The sequence below is a fragment of the Leucopleurus acutus genome (genome assembly GCF_964270905.1).
Source record: "Leucopleurus acutus genome assembly, chromosome: 2".
Classification (NCBI taxonomy): domain Eukaryota; kingdom Metazoa; phylum Chordata; class Mammalia; order Artiodactyla; family Delphinidae; genus Leucopleurus; species Leucopleurus acutus.
The window spans coordinates 69307830-69327013 of NC_139143.1; the positions used below are offsets into that span (position 1 = coordinate 69307830).

The 19184-nt window shown below is 48.3% G+C and overlaps 1 protein-coding gene across 1 annotated transcript in view; it reads right to left on the minus strand.

The window, feature by feature from the left end:
• RCSD1 (RCSD domain containing 1) overlaps positions 1-19184 on the minus strand; it is a 65242-nt gene that overhangs the window by 46014 nt on the left and 44 nt on the right. The gene's annotated exons all lie outside the window — the stretch shown is intronic.

Consider the following 19184-nt stretch of genomic DNA (forward strand, 5'->3'; position numbering starts at 1 on the left):
TGTCCCTCAAATTCATATGTTGATGTCCTAACCCCCAGTACCTCAGAAGGAGACTGTATTTGCAGATAGGGTGTTTAAAGAGGTCAATAAGTTAAATGAGGCATTAGGGTGGGCCCTAATCCAATGTGACTGGTGTCCTTGTAAAATGAGGAGATTAGGACTCAGGGAGGGAAGACTCTGTGAAGACACAGGGAGAAGATGCCCGTCTTAAACCAAGAGAAGTCCCAAGAAAACAATCCTACTGATACCTTAATCTTGGACTTCTAGCCTCTAGAAGGGTGAGAAAATAACTTTCTGGGTTTAAGCCCCCCAGTCCATGGTACTTGTTCTGGCAGCCCTAGCAGACTAATACAGGCATTGCACCTGGCCTGTGGAGCCTGTCTCTGGGGCTGAGCCATGTCCTCCTTGCCCCGTCATGCTATGTATACTCTTTTTTTTTTTTTTTTTTTGCGGTACGCGGGCCTCTCACTACCGTGGCCTCTCCCGTTGTGGAGCACAGGCTCCGGACGCGCAGGCTCAGCGGCCATGGCTCACAGGCCCAGCTGCTCCGCGGCATGTGGGATCTTCCCGGACCGGGGCACGAACCCGCGTCCCCTGCCTCAGCTGGCGGACTCTCAACCGCTGCGCCACCAGGGAAGCCCTGTGTATATATACTCTTGCTCACAGCATGCTGTCAGGGTAAAAGCGCCTTGAATCCTTTTTCCCTACTCTATAGAAACTGCTCAGGGACTTCCCGGGTGGACCAGTGGTTAAGACTCCACCCTTCCAATGCAGGGGGCACGGGTTCCATCCCTGGTCCAGGAACTAAGATGCTGCATGCCGCGAGGCACGGCCAGAAAAAGAAAAACTGCCTAACTTCACACAAGCAGAGCCATTGGCTGGGCTGCAATTACTGGGCCCTCTCCCCTCTGTGCTCTGTTAGTTGGTGCTTTTGCTTCTAAAACTCAAAACAGTTCACTGGACAGAGGGGGAATCCCTATAGCTCCTGAACTTTGCCCTTGACTGTGGCTGGAACAGAGCTCTTGCATGGAGGCATAGGGCAGTGGTCTCCCTGGTGTGGACGGCAGGTCTTTCCTCAGGACCCAGGCCTCCTGGTGGGCCCCTGGGGTGTCAGGCCAGGGACGGACCCACATGCTAGAGTCAGGAAGTCCTGCCCACCCCACTGGTTGCCTCTTTGTAGCTTCAAACACGGCCTCTGCCTCTGAGCAGTGATCTGGGCAGGGCCCAACCTGGCCTCTCATCTGTAACAGCTGCTCTGAGCTTCAAAGAAAAGCCACAAGAAGAGCAGGAAGCAGAGGCCCAAGGGGAGTGCACGCCCCACAGATCTCTCACCCCTACCCTGCCCCACACGCTCCAGAGCGCCTGCTTCTCTTTGAGGCACCAAGTTATTTCCAGATATTTCCCTATGTTTTTGAAAACACAGAGGTGACAACACCTTGCATCTGTCCAGTCCTTTATACCTCTTCCAAGTCCTTGGCGATGAACACATTAACTCACTTAATCCCCCCAATAAGCCAGGCAGGGACAGAATTATCATCCTGGTGAGAGCCCCAAATCTTGGGCCATTGATTCAAGACCGCACAGCAATTTCCACAGCAATGGAATTTGGTCCACAGCCCTGAACTCCTGCACCACCATGCCCGGCCTCTTCCAGCTAGACTGTTAACACTCACCTGGTTCTCCTCCACCACACGCATACACAATGTACCTGCACATGGGCCCAGGAGGCACAGGTGAGCTGCTCTTCGTTATAGACACAAGACACCCAGGCCCACATCTGATGCCCTTTAAATGCTGTGGCCACACCTGGGCATCCCCATCAGCGCACAGGCCCCTGGGAACCGTGCTGCCTCTTTTTTTAGTCCTCAGCTAGGGCTTAGGTAGAAAGTTCTCGGCCTGTGAGGAAGGGTCCCCGCTCAATCTCCTCTCTCCGCCTCCGCCCCCAGTCCTTTCCGAAGCCCACCTTGCCTGGTTGTTAGTCCAGGTGACTGAACAGCCCCCTAAAGGTCTCTCTCCAATCCATTCTCTGGGGACCAGAGCCACAGTGAACTTTCTAAAGTGTAAATCTGACCACCTAACCCCTGTTCCCCATAGCTTGGGGAATAAAACAAGTGGCAACACAAAGAGGTGGCTTTGGAGAGCTTGAACATTCCCTGTAATCTCAGCAGCCACGCCAAATGTATATCCAGTAGTTTAAGTTAAGAAGTGTGCCTGCCCTACAGGTTCAGCTTCAAGGCTAGCCCCGTAAGCACTCCCTGTGCAACAGGACTGTGTCTCCAGAGGCCTGTGTGGAAATCCTGGAGCTTCCGAGGTCAAGTTCTAGGGAGTCAAGCATGGCCTACCCACTAAATCCAACTGTACTTCCAATGCCCTCCTCTCTCCTGCCTCTCCCTCCAGCTGCAACATCCTTCTCTTCCCTCTTCAGCTCTCCAGCCCCTCCTCAACCTTCCTCCTTTGGGAAGTCTTTCCTGCCCCCAGGTCATACCCAAATCTGTGTCCTGAGCACAGATTTATCAGCATACTTGACCAAACTCTTATAATCACCTGTTATCCTTCCGATTCCCTTACTAGACCGCAGGCTCTCCAAGGGCAGGATCCCAGTTGTATTCCCTTTTGTGTCCAGAATTCTCAGCAGAGAACCTTACACAGTGGGCACTCCTGAAATCCTTACGAAGTGAGGGAGTGAGTGGGTGACTGCTTCTCCTCCCTAACCCAGACCACTCTTGCCCACCACAGCAAGGGATTTCCTAGGAGCGGGTCGTTGCTTCCTACAGGCCAGCCCAAGCAGGCTATTCTGCTTCCATCCTTGATGGTGGGTGAGGTTCTGGGTGACCCCAGGCTCACTCTGCCCTGCCCCCATCTTGCTGGTACATAATTTTCCCCTATCATCTGCAGCTGCTCCAGCAGGAAGTCCAGATGGTTGCTTCATTTCCCAGGGTGTCCACACCCCTTTCCTGCCCTCCCCTCCCCCTCCCTGTTGGCAGGATGGGGAACCCACAGGAGTACAGTGGGAAGATGGGGCTCTGTGCTGAACCAGCCTCCACAGGGCGCTCTCACCTCACGTTGTCTTCCCGGCACACCTCGCTAAGTCTGCAATTTGTGTACCAGGTACAGTGAGCCTTTGCAGAAGGAAGGCAGCCCAGGGCTAATTTGGCAACATTTACCAAGAACCATATCCTTTGGCCTAATAATTCCTCTCCTGGGAATTGCTTCCAAAGAAACTATTCAAGAGAAGAAAAAAAGATACATGTACTGTTTATAGCTATGTTATTTACAATAAGGAGAAAAGGGAAGCAAATGCCATGTCCCAAAATAGAAAAATGATTAAATGATGTTATATTTGTGTAATAGAATATCATGCAGAAATTTTAAGTGAAAATGTGACTCTGTAGAACAAGGATATTGTCTTGGAAATAGCATTAGGTGAAAAGATACAGTACAGAGTTGTATAGACACTTATTATAATTTTGTAAGAATTACATATATGGCTAAAAATAATAAAGACATAGTCATTATATTAAGTAGTATTGTCTTTTTCTCCCAGTTTTTTTTTTTTTTTGATGATAAAGGGGGTAAAATGGAGGATCAGAAGGGAGCAAGAAAAAAAAATTAGCTGTGTTAGGATGATAATTCTAACAATTTTACCTTAAAATATTTAACATTAGCTTAATAATAAAGTAATATTTTAAAACTAAAGGGAAACCCCTGAACACCAAGTCCTAGGATTTTCAAAAAAGGATTTTTTTGTTGGTTGTGGTCTTATCATTGTTTTTAAAATAATAACAAGAACATGCCTCATTCAGACCTTCCCAGTGTGTGGCTGTGCATCTATAAATTAATCTGATGTGGGACCCACGACCTGATTGCCACTAAAAGCACTTAAAAGACCTTTGCCTAATGGACAAATAATTCTGTCCCCTCTCCCTCCCTTCTCTGAACCTCGGCTACCACATCCCAGCCTCAGGTGACAGTCTAGAAGTACTGAGGCCCATTCCCTTGAGGCCTCCATTCCCGGAGCTGAGAGAGGGTTAGGGGAAAGGAGATGTGATCACACAGAGAGTCCTGGAGAGGTCATCTGGGCAGGATGAAAAACTTTAAGTCCTACCTTTGTGGGATACAGAGATAAAGCCTGAGACTGAACCTTTTTTTTTTTTTTTTTTTTAAAGAAAAGGGTTAGGTTACGGGAAGCTTGTGGTCAGCTAAAACTCCCAGCCCTCTGCACATAAACTGGTCCTTCACTAACTTTAGTCGTCCTGGTGTTCCTCAAATGTGAGGGATGCCCACAGCACTGTCCTTGGCCTGCTCCTTGCTTTACAGTGGCCTCTCACTGCTCGGGCTGCAGAGACCACTTCTGTGCAGATGACTGCTGAACCCATCTCAGCCCAATGCCCTTCCACGCTCCACTTCTGAATTTCCAATTCTGAATGTCCCGTCAAGGCCTCAGCCGAAATGCAGCCTCTCCGCCACCCAAGCCAGCCCAATCCTTCTCCTTGCTCCCAGACTGAAAATGCAGTCACGCTGATCACTTTCTCTCGAACCCTAACACCCACGGCAGCCTCCCACCAAATGCCAAATACTGCGAGTCCTTGCCTCAGTTTATTCCACAGTTTCATTGCCTTTCCAGTCGCAAGGCCCTCCCTCATTGGTGCTTTAGCCTCTCAACTGGTAGACCAGCCTCTGGAGTCTCCCACCTACTCATCCTGCACACTGGGGCCAGGTGAACGGGCCTCCAGCGCTCCTTTGATCCCGGAAGCCCCCTTTTCAAAGACCCTCAGTACCCACTGAAGAAAGCCCACGTTATCAACACTGTCTTTCTGGTCTGTGCACAGTGTATTTTTATCCCCTCTCTTCGGCAGTTTCACTCACGCACACGTGTGCACACATGCCCACTCGGTCACTGAGGGTACTCATAGCTCCCCACTCCCCCAATTTATCACTTAGCTGCCCACTACTGTTACTTCTTTGCCCTTCACTATAGCCACCTGCTTAGAAACAAACTCCTGGTTTTCAGTGCCCACTGTGAACCCACCCTCTCCCATGAAGCCTTCTCCAGTTGCACCAGCTGAGCATGACCTGTCTCTGAGCAAGACCCCCAGACCTGTGGTCTTGTTACTTACATGATACTTCATACCTGGCACCCTGTATTTATTTGGAGACGCATCATATCACTTCCCTGCACCGCTACTAAACCTTCAGCTTACTGAGATCCTGTTTTTATATCTGACTCCCTCTGAGGATCCAGACAGCATCTTTCACACAGTGGGCCCGATAAATATATGTGGAATTGACTGAACAAATGAGTGTGTATTTCCAAGCCAGGTCTGGCCTACGCTGGTGCCTGACATTCCAAAGCTAAGCAGAGGGCTGGACGTTCATTCCTGTTTAATTTCGTTATGTTGGTTTTGGCCCCGGCATACCATCCTATATAAATCATTTTGAACTTGAATATGTCATCTATCATATTAACTATCCCAGCTGTGGGTCATCTGGTTTCTTTCTATTTTTCATCCAAGTCATTAACAAAAATGTTTAACAAGCCAGGGCCAACAACAGAGCCCGGTGGCCTGCCCTTGGAGACTTCCCTTGGGAAGGACCTGGGATGCAAAGTGCAATGAAGCTGGGCTTCCCTGGTGGCGCAGTGGTTGAGAATACGCCTGCCAATGCAGGGGACACGGGTTCGAGCCCTGGTCTGGGAAGATCCCGCGTGCTGCACAGCAACTAAGCCCTCGTGCACCACAACTACTGAAGCCCACGAGCCTAAAGCCCATGCTCCGCAACAAGAGAAGCCACCGTAATGAGAAGCCTGTGCACCGCAACAAAGAGCCCCCGCTCCCTGCAACTAGAGAAAGCCCATGTGCAGCAACAAAGACTCAACGCAGCCAAAAATAAAATAAATAAATTTATTTAAAAAAGAAAAGTGCAGTGAAGCTACGCTAGGAGTTAGGTAGCTCAACCACCTCTGAGTCCATCTTACCAAAACCCCTTACTTGCATTACTTACTGCAAGTAATTATTTTGGCAGGATGAATTCAGAGCAGGTTGAGCTACCCTGACTATCTGAGAAACCAGAAAACCCTTGCTGGCATATGAAGGCACTTAATTCCTTCAGCACAGCAGGAAGCTCGGGATTGATGTCAAGCTGAGACTGATGTCAGCTGAGAAGGGCTCTGAATGGTTAGCTTCTCAGTCTCCAATCCCTGCAGCTGCCTTTGCAATCACAGAATCCCACCCTGTTCAGCTCCCCAGCAGGGGACTCCCTGCAGGTGTGAAAGGTGAGGACAGGTCAGGGAAGGAGTGACCAATGTAAGCAAGAAGGAGAAAGAGGAAGGGATGCCATACTTCAGTTGGACTGTCTTCTTCCCTTTTCCTACCTCCTCATTTCACCTGCTCTACCAGGGTGAACCACAGAATACACTTGCTGTCTCCCTTTCTTTGAAATGCATTTATTGAGCCAATAATACTCCCTTCTTCTTGCAGGCCCTGGATGCGCTGTGAGCCTGCAGCTGCTGTTCCATGCCTAAGGCTCCCCCAGGGCTGTTTCCTTTGTTCTAGTCTGGACTTATGTGGGTACTGTTCCAGCACTGCCTCCGAGGACCAACCGCATACAGAAGTCCAGAGAGCTCCACCAGCAGAGGTCAGCACGCAGCGGGCACTAACCACCCTTCCACCTAACACTCTCAGACTGGAGGAGAACTTCAGCCCATCCTGGGTCCCAGTCAAAGCCGCACCGAAAGCAAAAGAGGCCATTCTCTTTTAAATGACTATAAAAACTTTATTTATTCAACAATCATATCACATCAAATATATGCCAGGCACTGTTCTAAACACTTTACCCAAATACAGTTGGCCCTTTGTATCCACAGGTTCTGTATCCTTAGATTCAACCACTGTGAGTCAAAAATATTCAGAAAAAAATGTTCAGAAAGTTCCAAAAAGCAAAACTTGAATTTGCCATGGGTAAGCAACTATTTACACAGCATTTACATTGTATTGGGTATTATAAGTAATCTAGAGATGATTTAAAGTATATGGGAGAATGTGTGTAGGTTATATGTAAACACCATACCATTTTATATAAGGACTTGAGCATCCACAGAATCTGAGGGGGGTGGGGTCCTGGAACCAATCCCCTGTAGATACTGAGGTACATTGGTATTAATTCATTTAAGCCTCACAATTCAATCATGTAGGTACTATGATTATTTCCATTTTTACAGATGGGAAAACCAAGGCACAGAGAGGCCACAAGCTAGTAGCTGGCAAAGTCAGGATTCAAATCCAGCTGTCTGGCTCCTGGATCTGTGCTCTTAACCCCTACATAGTGCTGCCTTGAAGCAATATGAAGCATTCCTGTGTTCATTCAAAAGGGTGTGTTGATACATACAGTTGACGCTTGAACAACGAGAGGGTTAGAAACCCCCTCCTTCCCCCAAAGTCAATAATCTGTGAAAATCCATGTATAACTTTATAGTCAACCCTCTGTATCCAAAGTTCTAAACTCACGGGTTCAACTAACTGTGGATCATGTAGGACTATAGTATGATGCACTTAGTGAAAGAAATCCAAGTATAAGTGGACCCATGCAGTTCAAACCCATGTTGTTCAAGGTTCAACTGTACTATGTTCATTGTAGCATACTAGAGCCAACGATGGGAATTTTTAGAGCTTTAAATTAAGAGATATGGGAAAGCGCTTTGACAAAAAAGCACGGCAGAATTGTAAAGTATTTTCCTTATCACCACTGCACAAATCAAAGCCTCTTTTGTGTGTCCTTTTTGGTCCATAATGGAAGCCTTAGTTTTGCTCATATTCTCCAACATCACCTTCTTTGTACTCCCTCTGCCACCTTCTATTAGGCAAAGAGAACACCAGAGCTTTCTTACAGAAGACACTCAGGGTTGTTACAATTTTGCACAATCTCCATATAATAGATATTAATAATCATACCACCATGACTTTATGGGATATTTTACCTTTCTAAGGTACTTTCATAAAGTACCTTAAAGTACCTTATAAAAGTATCTTGGGCTTCCCTGGTGGTGCAGTGGTTAAGAACCCACCTGACAATGCAGGGGACACAGTTTGAGCCCTGGTCCGGGAACATCCCGCATGCCATGGAGCAACTAAGACCGTGTGCCACAACTATTGAGTGTGCACTCTAGAGCCCACGAGCCACAACTACTGAGCCTGTGTGCCACAACTACTGAAGCCCACGCACCCAGAGCCCGTGCTCCACAACAAGAGAAGCCACAGCAATGAGAAGCCTGCGCACCGCAATGAAGAGTAGCCCCAGCTCGCAGCAACTAGAGAAAGCCCGCACACAGCAACAAAGACCCAATGCAACCAAAAATAATAAATAAAATAAATAAAAAATTTAAAACGTATCTAATTTATGATGCATGATCTTACTTCCTTTTCAAAATAGCCCTATAAGGTAGGGAAAGGTAGGGAAAGCAGGTACCAGTTTTACAGATGGGGGGACCAACAAGAACCCTAAGGCTAGTCACTGACTCTGGACCTGAAACTCAGGTCTCATGGTTTATCTCTCTACACAACAACACCCAGATGTAATCAACCAACAAAGGAAACCTAAAAAGAACAGAGGGCAGAAAGCAACCTGGTGTTTCCATTTCCTTCAAATTCCATTGCCTAATGTCCATGTTATTCACAGGCTGACTTTCACTAACCCCTTCCTTAGGCACCAAGGGCAGGGCTTATTTACAGGCTTATAGGGGGAAAGAAGGCAATTCCGAGTGTTATATAACTCCATGTAGAAAAAGGCATAGATTCCCTATTCACTATGGGGGAGCACTTCCAAATCAAAAAGGATGCCTGTAAGCCGTCTCTCTTGATGGCATGGCCTATGGTATTGGCTGTTCTGGGGCTAAGATATTTGAGAAACATTTTAAACAGCTGCACCTAATGGCTTATGTCTGTTTCATTGATTTTTTTTTTTTTTTTTTTTTGCGGTACGCGGGCCTCTCACCGCTGTGGCCTCTCCCGCTGCAGAGCACAGGCTCCGGACGCGCAGGATCAGCGGCCATGGCTCACGGGCCCAGCCGCTCCGCGGCATGTGGGATCTTCCCGGACCGGGGTACGAACCCGTGTCCCCTGCATCGGCAGGCGGACTCCCAACCACTACACCACCAGGGAAGCCCTTCATTGATATTTTAACCTATAGAAATGGGGCATATATTCTATTCCCCCTCTGACTTCCCTTTCAAACCTACCTACCCCTCCTTATCACATCTCAAAGCATGAAAAATAACTGAAATCACCAAAAACATTTTTTTGTGCCTGCAAAGCAGCTTTTGTTTTAGTCAGGAAGAACATCTCCTACCATGAGAATTGTGTTAAGTCTCAAGTGAGTGAGCCCAGAGTGGCACAGATAAATGCTTTCTTCCTCAGCCTTCACACCTGTCAGCCTGAAAGACACAAGTCTTACTTCCAGACCAACTCAAAGACCATCTGCTCTGTGAAGTCTTCTAAGATTCCACCAGGACCCAAAGGATGGTCACGAAACGTATCTAGCTCTCATCATGTGGGGCATGTGGGAGGATTGCACTTCCTCATCCCTCTGGTCGAGTTGATGTAGCTCATTCCAACCCTTCCAGGCCAGAGCCACAGCCGGGGCAAGTCCTTTGGAACCCTCCCTCCCTCTGCTATGATAACTGACAATGTTCCATACGGTGGCTGCTCTGTCAACCTGGGTCCCACAGGGAGGACGACAGTGACATGGAGCAGAGCCCCCAGCCAACCCTCCGCAGAGTGAGAAACAAGCCTTCATTGTTTTCAACAAGTAAGACTATGGAATTGTTTTACAGTGACGCTAGCCTGCCTAGACCGCTACGATCCCCTGTCCTCACTTGTCCAATTGGACTGCTTACACACTGACTTTACGGAGCCCATCACATTGTTCCGCAATCATTGTTTCCACTTCTGCCCTGCTCTCTTCCTCCAGACTGTATGGATCTTGAGGACTGGTACTGTGTCTTATAAATCCTTATTTGGTAGCTGCTCAGTACATGTTCTTAAATGAATGAATGGAAGAATGCCTGAATAAGGTACTTGATCACGGAATATCAAATGAGATCACATAAAATGTAATTCTATAATCTTTTTGTTTTTTTGCGGTACGCGGGCCTCTCACTGTTGTGGCCTCTCCCGCTGCGGAGCACAGGCTCCGGATGCGCAGGCTCAGCGGCCATGGTTCACAGGCCCAGCTGCTCTGCAGCACGTGGGATCTTCCCGGACCGGGGCACGAACCCGCGTCGCCTGCATCAGCAGGCAGACTCTCAACCACTGCGCCACCAGGGAAGCCCTAATTCTATAATCTTGCTAGGCACAATCTTCTCTGAGGGTGGAGATGATCCCAGATAATCTTTTTTTTTTTTTAATTTTTGGTCACACCCCAAGGCATGTGGGATTTTAGTTCCCTGGCTAGGGACTGAACCCGCACACCCTGCATTGGAAAGCAGAGTTTTAACCAGTGGACCAGCAGGGAAGTCCTGATCCCAGATAGTCTTAAGTAGCTCTTCATCCTGAAATCATCCTGGCTTATCAGTGTGGGTCCTAAATCCAATGACACATGTCCCTATGAGAGACTCACAGAGCAGGTGAAGTGAACAAGAGGCAAAGACTAGAGTGGCCACAAGCCAAGAAAGCCACAACCACCAGGAGCTATAGGAGGTGTGGAATGGATTCTCCCCTAGGGTCTCCTGTGACACCTTGATTTCAGATATCTGGCCTCCAGAACTGTGAGAGAATAGATTTCTGTGACCTCATTTGTGGTCATGTGTTATGACAGTCCTAGCAAACTCATGCATCTGCCAACTCCACTGGTTTTAGATGCCCATCTGGGCAGCACTTTGGCATTCAGTCTATAGTAGCCTGGAGCACTGGGACCTCTCTGAGTCTCCCATGCATTTCCACAAGGGCTTGGAATGATCCTTGTTCCTCTCCTCCCAAGTACTTCAATTCAGGCTTTTGTGAGGGGATTCAGGCATGACTAGGCAGCAGGGGCCAAGGACTCCTCCAGAGAGACCCCTTGAGGGCATCACAGAAAGGAAGGCTAGTAGGACAGGGTGTAGTACTGCCCTGTTGGGGTGGGGCCCTCCCAGACTTAGCTCCGGATCTCTTGGCACTTGTCGCTTAGAACAATGATAAAGGGGCTTCCCTGGTGGCGCAGTGGTTAAGAATCCGCCTGACCATGCAGGGGACACGGGTTCAAGCCCTCGTCCAGGAAGATCCCACAGGCCGCGGAGCAGCTAAGCCCATGTGCCACAACTACGGAGCCTGCATGCCACAACTACTGAAGCCTGCACTCCTAGAGCCCATGCTCCACAACAAGAGAAGCCACCGCAACGAGAAGCCTGCGCACCGCAGTGAAGAGCAGCCCCCGCTCACCACAACCAGAGATAGCCCGCGCGCAGCAGCGAAGACCCAACGCAGCCAAAAATCAAATAAGTTAAAAAAAAAACCACCCTTAAAAAAAAGAGAAAACAGATGGAATAGGACTTTATGAGGATTAAAAAGATAAACTTATGCAAAACTTCTGTATATAAGTAGGCATTCAACAAGTGGTAGTGATTACCATGCAGCAAGCTTCAGGTTTCTCCCACACCGACATCAGTATGGATGCTCAGAAATGGATTTCCCATTATCCATCAAAACATATCTCGAAAGCAAGACAAGCCAGAAGCCTGAAGCCTGGACATGTATTTCAGAGATGGAGGCGGGGGTGTGTGTGTGGTGTGCATGGCCCCATCAAGGTAGGAGAACTGTCCAACTGGCTCCTGTGCTTGGAATAAACTATGGAGGGTCAGGGTCTAGCAGGGAGGCCCCAAGGAAGCTGGAAGCCCTCTATGGCATGTTGAGAGATGTAAATTCTCTGTGACCTCTGGTGTGGGTGCTTGGGTTGTATAAGAGCAAGCCACAAGGCTCAGCTTCTCGTTTATGTTGCACTGTTCCGCTGGGCCCAGCCCAGGCTGATGCACGCGGCTGGCTGCTGTTCCTGGGCCCACCTCAGCTTGTCCCTGTTCTGCCTTTGGACAAAAAGGAGAAATGCTGGCTTCTTGGAGCATGCACAGGATGTGTGATCACAGTGGGAGGAATGAGTGGGGCTGCAGGTGGAGGTGTGAATGGAAAGAGGAGATTTTTTGTGTGAATGTGGTTTATTCCCAGAGGCCTCTTTCTGCCAGAGAAGGCAAGAGGGCCTTGGGGGGTGACCAAAGGCATTCCCTTGGGGCCTGGAGCCTATTTCAAATTAGATATCCTCAGCAAAAGCTTTTAAGTGCAGGTCCCAGGCCGAGTGTGCTAATCACTGGGTTGAGATCCCCTGTTAGCTGTGCACCACCAGGGCTGCCAGGGGGCCTGGGAAGAGCCACACTTGTAGGGGGAACCCCCAGCACAGGAAGCAAGTTCTCTCTAGCTTCCACTAGAGAAGCTGACTTTGAACTCCCACACACCCGAGAGCTTATCAGGATACAATCTTGTATTTTTTTCTGTTGTGTCATATGTGTATATCTTGTTTCCCCAAACAGAAGAGAGCTCCTTTTATGGCAGGAACTGTAACTTATATTTCTCTTATCCCTCATCTAGTCCCCCAACTTCAAATACCTTTATCTTGCTTTATCCTCCAGAAACGAACCGCTGGTAACTCATACCATGTTGTTGCTAGCATCAGTGCTTTGCTCGTCATTCCCTCTGACTGGAAGGCTCTTCCCAAATGTCTGCACTTGATCAACTCCTACGCATCCCTCCAGACTCCACTTAGAAACATCTCTCACAGGAAGCCCCCTGAACCCCAGGCGGGGTATGACACCTCTCCTCTGTCCACATGAACTCAAACTCCTGTTCTCCACACGCCTGTAGGTGGTTGCCCCCCTTCTTAGACCTGAGCTCTTCAGAGACCAGCAGGGTGAAACATTCATCTTCGTATCTCCGCTGCCTGCCAAGTATCTCCACTGCCTGCCAGGCAGTACGGCCTCAACGCATGTCTGTTGGACCTAATTAAAAGAGCTAGTGTGTGGTGTCCTATGACTTGCTATCAATCGATTATGGAAGATCCAGCTTAAGAGAGATATGTGATTGCTACCCCAAGGCCAAGAAGGTGGCCCCGATATGGTTACAAGCAGGTTCAAAATGAAGGGCATCTTGGGTGGAGAGAATGTCCAGTTCCAAGGTCTGGAACTTCTCAGTGCTTCCAGCCTGGGGTCCACAACATTCTCCATTAAGGATGGGCTCTGATGGCATCTCAGGAGGGTCTCTTACAGGTGTAAAGGCCCTGAATGGCCATCTCACCTCTCCTATGGAGGCGCCAGAGCTTGAAATTGCAGAGGCTGGAGCCCCTTCCCTCAAGATAAGATTTGACCCATTCAAGTGAGACTTTACAGGTGAGCCTCAGTGGCTCAGCAGTCATTTCCCACAATGCCCAGGAGACAGATATTCAGGAAACCCAAAAGGAAAAAGATGGGGAGCTCACTCCCCAAAAGACCACGGTATGAGGGCAGTGTTCCCCCTGGCGTGACTCAGGTAGATCCACTGGGGAGATGAGCTCCTGTAGGGCCCTAGAGCAATAATACTGATGCTGGTGACCAAGCCTTAGTACTGTATTAGCAGTTTCATTGTATCTTCTTCTGCAGAGAGAGATTCAAAACTTCTACATAACTCTCTGAAGGCCAAACATGAGGTGGATATTGATTTTGTGATGAAACTGACAATTCTACCTCTTAAAGTTTAGGCTGAACTACTCCTCCCCAGGTGAGAGAAAAATTGCAAGCTGTTGGCTTTCCAAAGGTCCATTGGTGCCTAAATCCCCAGGCAGCCTCAGTCTCTGCTTCTTGTTTTCTCCTTTACAGTATGGCAATTAGAGATTGTTTCGTTCCACCCAGAGCTCTGAGATGTTCAAATTCTAATGAGTTGAGTAGAGGTGGTCAAGCTGACTCTGCAAACCCAAAACTATTACTTTAGGAAGGCAGATCTGCCTTCAGATTTCTCTGGAACCGAAACGGTTCTCTTGAGGCCCTGATAAGATTACCGGGCTGCTGAGCCGCCAGTGTTCAGATTTCCCACGGAACCGCGCTCGCCAGACTCTGGCTCGCCTGGCTGCGAGGAGCCACGCTGCGGATCGGGCTCTGAAACCTGACTCCGCTCCAGGAATGCATGCTCACCCCCTCCTGCGATAGCGCCTGGGCCCTTCCAGTCTGCCTACCCGAACTTCCCCCTGTCATTGCGGTCCAGTGAATGCAAGTGCCTGTTAAGTGGAAGCCGGTGGTACTTAGAGGGTCCCACAGAGTGGGAGCCAGACAGGAATGTGCGGGGTACTTGGCCAGGCCTGCAAGTCCACCAGCCAAGCTCCAGCTCCCAGAGGCCAAGCAATCCCTAATTATGACCCGTGGGCTCCAGCCAGCAGCCAACATATGGCTCAGTGACAGGCTGGGTCCAGAACCAGCAAAGGCTGTTGGTGAAATTGTGGTAGAAGATATTTAATGAAGTATGGGAATTCCCTGGCGGTCCAGTGGTTAGGACTCTGAGCTTCCTGGTGCAGTCAAAAAGAAAAAAAAAAAAATTAAAGAAGTAAAAAGATATCATTGAAAAAGTAGGTTACCAAATGAACACATTATATGTACCAGCATGTACACATACACACAAACCCATCATCAGTAATACTGATAGTCTGTGAGGATGAAAAGACATGATAGCCCAATATTTAATTAACATTTACTGCACAAGATCTAGTACAAAATAAATGCTCAGTAAACACTGAACAAATGGATGAATGACAAATAATATCTGGAAAGGACTTGGAGTTACCTTAAGGAAAAGGGCTCCTTAACTGTCTTCATCTAAATTAGAAATTCATTACTTGTTCAGTGGAAAATTAAACTTTTTTTTTTACATCTTTATTGGAGTATAATTGTTTTACAATGGTGTGTTAGTTTCTGCTTTATAACAAAGTGAATCAGTTATACATATACATATGTTCCCATATCTCTTCCCTCTTGCATCTCCCTCCCTCCCACCCTCCCTATCCCACCCCTCCAGGCGGTCTCAAAGCACCGAGCTGATCTCCCTGTGCCATGCGGCTGCTTCCCACTAGCTATCTATTTTACGTTTGGTAGTGTATATATGTCCATGCCACTCTCTCACTTTGTCACAGCTTACCCTTCCCCCTCCCCGTATCCTCAAGTCCATTCTCTAGTAGGTCTGTGTCTTAATTAAACTTTTTCAAGCACTCTCAGGTTATTTGGTACTGCCTACAATTTATATTTAAGCAACTAAGAATATTAGTTTAATTTTGATGTCCGAAGTCTCCAGCTCTTTCTTTATTATACATTTCTCCCTTCTGGGTTCCTATCTAGAGTAACTTCACCTATTATCTCTTCTAGAGAAGAATCATATTTTCATTATAAGAGGTCTGTACTTCTCATGGAGTGCTGGACATTCCTGCTTAGAACAATCAAAACTAACCTATCTAAACCTTGTTTTTTTTTTTAAAAAAAAATCTGATCTTTCTCCCATCTTCAACCATTTATTTACTCATTCAACAAGCATTTGCGTGCCATCAAGCCCTAGATACATAAGATATGGCCCCAGTCCTCAAGGAATTTTCCAGGAAGAGAGCCAGGTAAGCAGACAGTTACAGTTCTGCCTTGTACTCTAATTCAGTTTGAAAAAAGTGTCGAGAGTGCTGTAGAGTCCGAGGGCATCTGTGAAGGTTCCCAAGGTAGAGATATTGAAGCTGCAGGCTGAGAGGGGAAGAGTTCCCTGTTTCTGTCAATTCATTTATCAAGCAAGTTCTTCTCGAGAAATTATATGATTATCTAGGCACTGTGCAAATCTCTGGAGACCTAAAGACCAATAAGACAGTCCCTGCCTACAAAAGGCTTATAGAGGCATAAAAACAATACTGCCATTCTCCTTGGCATCTTAGAGAACTCTACTCATCTGGGCACCCTGGCAGGCTCAAACACAGAAGTCATTTCTGGTTTCTCTTATAACACATGGCCTTTACTCTTCCATCTTTTCCATTCTTGCTCTCTCTCAAAGTCAGAATATGCCTGGACTCTCAGAGAAGCTCCTGAGTCTGGTTTCCTGGCTCACTCTACGCATTGGTGTTTCTGCCATATCATCCCTGCTACATGGTGGCCGCCATCTTACTCAACACCACTCAGTTTCCTACTGTCCATGGAGCAGAATCCAGGGCCATTCACTATCTGGCCTTGAGGGCTGCAGCTGGCCTCTGCCTAAATTAGAAAAAGGCCCCCTTTGGGGCACAGCTAGGCAAGGAGACTTTTTACAAAGAAAAAGTAACCCTTTCTTCCAGATGGCTTGAATTCCAGCTCCCACTCACCCACTTGGCCAGCATCCACTATACTCAGAGGCCCTGTGGTTTTTATCTTATTACTTTCATTTTTTTCTTTCTCTGCTTCCCCACTTTCCTCTCCAGCCAACTGGCCTGCTTTCCTACACAAAGCTGGCATGTTCTCCGGGCACCCATTCCTTATGCCTTCTCATCCTCACCACCTACCTTTCTTTTATGACTTCTTCTGAGACTTAATAGAAACACTGAAATACTATGGAACTTTTGGTCTGCAACTGCCATACCTTTGACACTTAAGCATTTGAAAATTATATGCATGACAAGATATAATGGTAAGTCTCATTTTCCCTATTGGATTGTGAACTTTTAAAAGGCATCTTTAACTTGTTTATTGCAGAGGGCTTAAAGAGGGCCGAAATAATGATTGATGTTGATAGCAGTAAAGTAACTTAAAAAAAGAAAAGATTGGGCTTCCCTGGTGGCGCAGTGGTTGAGAGTCCGCCTGCCGATGCAGGGGACACGGGTTCGTGCCCCAGTCCAGGAAGATCCCACATGCTGTGGAGCGGCTGGGCCCGTGAGCCATGGCCGCTGAGCCTGGGCGTCCGGAGCCTGTGCTCCGCAACGGGAGAGGCCACAACAGTGAGAGGCCCGCATACCGCAAAAAAAAAAAAAAAAAAAAAAAGAAAAGATTTCCCAAAGACTTCCAGTAGGCAAGTGGGCTCTAGAGAATGAATGCTGAGTAACTCTTGTTGGCCTGGTTTAAATTCCTAGCACTGGGAAGTAATATAACTCAATTTCTCACCAAATATAGTGGTCCTTGCATGTCTCAAAAGTGGGTTTCACCTCTCAAAAGAGGGTTTTACTATGAGATTTTTCAGGAATTCCCAAATCTCACTCCTGCATATCATGTCCCACCATGAAAAGTTTACGTCCTGGCTGAGAAACGTCACTTCTCCAGCCTCTTGGTTTCCTCTTTACTTCCTTTACCAGTGCTAGCAGTTGCAGTTCTTTTTCCAGGCATTTTGACAAAAGAACTTCAAAAGCAGTCACTGCCAACCAGCAAACCCATGCCCTGTACAGGCTCAGCGCGAACTGACAGGCTTCCTGTCTGGCCAAGCAATGCCCCCATCTTGGTAGAATCCCCCATCAATGACTACGTGTCTTGGTTTGTACACTGGAGGACCTTCTCTTTTCACCACCCCCCAAACACAGGAAGTTGCTTAAGCGGCAGTTTCAGGGCCTCTGCCACACACTGTTCCTTCCTCAACTGAGGGAGAAAAAAGTACCTTAGGAAGGAGTCCCTTGTGTCTTCCGAGAACAAAGTTCAAACTTGCATTTGGCCCTCAAGCAGCAAGCAACCTGCTTTTAAGCCTAAATCTTTGCTCTCATCTTCCATCCATTTCTGCAAGAGATTAGACAGGTCCTAAATCGCACTGTACCTCTACCTGGGGGCCTGAGGCACCCTGTACTTTCAGAGGAGGAAACCCACTCCTAAAGCAACTTCTTCAGGAACCTTCACTCAGCCCGTGGGCATCCCTGGGGCCATCTCCCTCCTCTGCCCTGAAGCTGTAGCCAGCCAGAGAGGATCAGAGGATCTTATCGCTCTGGGCTATCTTTGAGTAGACTTGTGAACACCCACTGCTGGGCTTCCCTCCCACCCTTTCCCAGCCCTAATCTGCGTGGAGTTTCACCAGTTTACAGTTGTTTCCAGAAGGTCTATCTCAGCCTCTGGTGGATCCTACAGTCCCCTGCACTTTATAAGGCCTCCCTGAGGGTGATCCCTGAAGACAACTGGTAGAGCTGGATGCCTAAATGCAACTGCCCAGGACAGACCTATCGCCCTCACAGAGAAGTCACAGTGCTGTGTAGGCCAAGCAGTGAGGTTCGCTTGGAAGAGCCAACCTGGGCTCTGGTGTAGAGCCAGGAGCGGGGAAGAGCTAGCAGAACTGACTGTGAATCTTGAGAGTGCTGACCACAGCCTTGGAAGCAGCAGTTCAGCTTTTGAAAAGGGTGGGAATCACCTTGAAAGCTAGGTAACATTCACACCTTCTCTTTTCTTCTTTTCAAAAGCAAGCCCAAGTCTGGCTAAGACTGGCTTAGGGCTAAATGTCAGGACTCAGTTTCAAGGGGAAAATCTGGGGAAGCCTCAGGATGTGGAGAAGGCAGGGAGGAGGGGAATACACCCGGCCACTCCTCCCCTGGAGGGTGGTTCCTGGATCCCACTGGAGCGGTCCCAGGAAAATCCCAGGCCGGGCAGTGGTGGGCTTCACCCTGCAGCCCCCCCACAGATATGTGGCCAGCACACTCCCATGCACGCAAGGACATACAGGGGAGTCTGAAGTCTAATCAGAAGGAGCGCCATTTGCCCACGAGGGCAGCTTTTCAGAAAGTTCTGAAAGATGTGACCGACAGAAGCGGGACTTGAGAAGCAAGAGGGCGACCGGACTCTAAAAAGTCCAATGTTCATCGAAAAGGGAAGCCAACGGACTGGTCAAAAAAAGTGCCTCACGTTAACAGTTCTGTTTCTCTTTCAATACCCACATCTTCAGATCCAGCGGCTTCTGCTTTCTGGAGAGTTTCTGGTCGCACGTTTGCCCATTTACAAAGTTTACAGCACTTTTTTTATCTGAAGCATTTAGGTCCCTAAGCAAAATACCTGTATCTCTAGAAAGGCCCCTCCCCTCTCCCTGAGGTCTTCCCCCGCCGACCCCCTGCCTGCTCAGAGGGGTCCCCTAGGTAGGACCAGGGGCGAGCCTCCGGAGTTGGCCAGGAGGCGTGGGAGCGGCGGGCATTCACCGTGCTCCCGGGGCGGCAGCAATGAGCCCGGTGCTCCCGGCTCCCCGCTCGGATCCCGGCCCCGC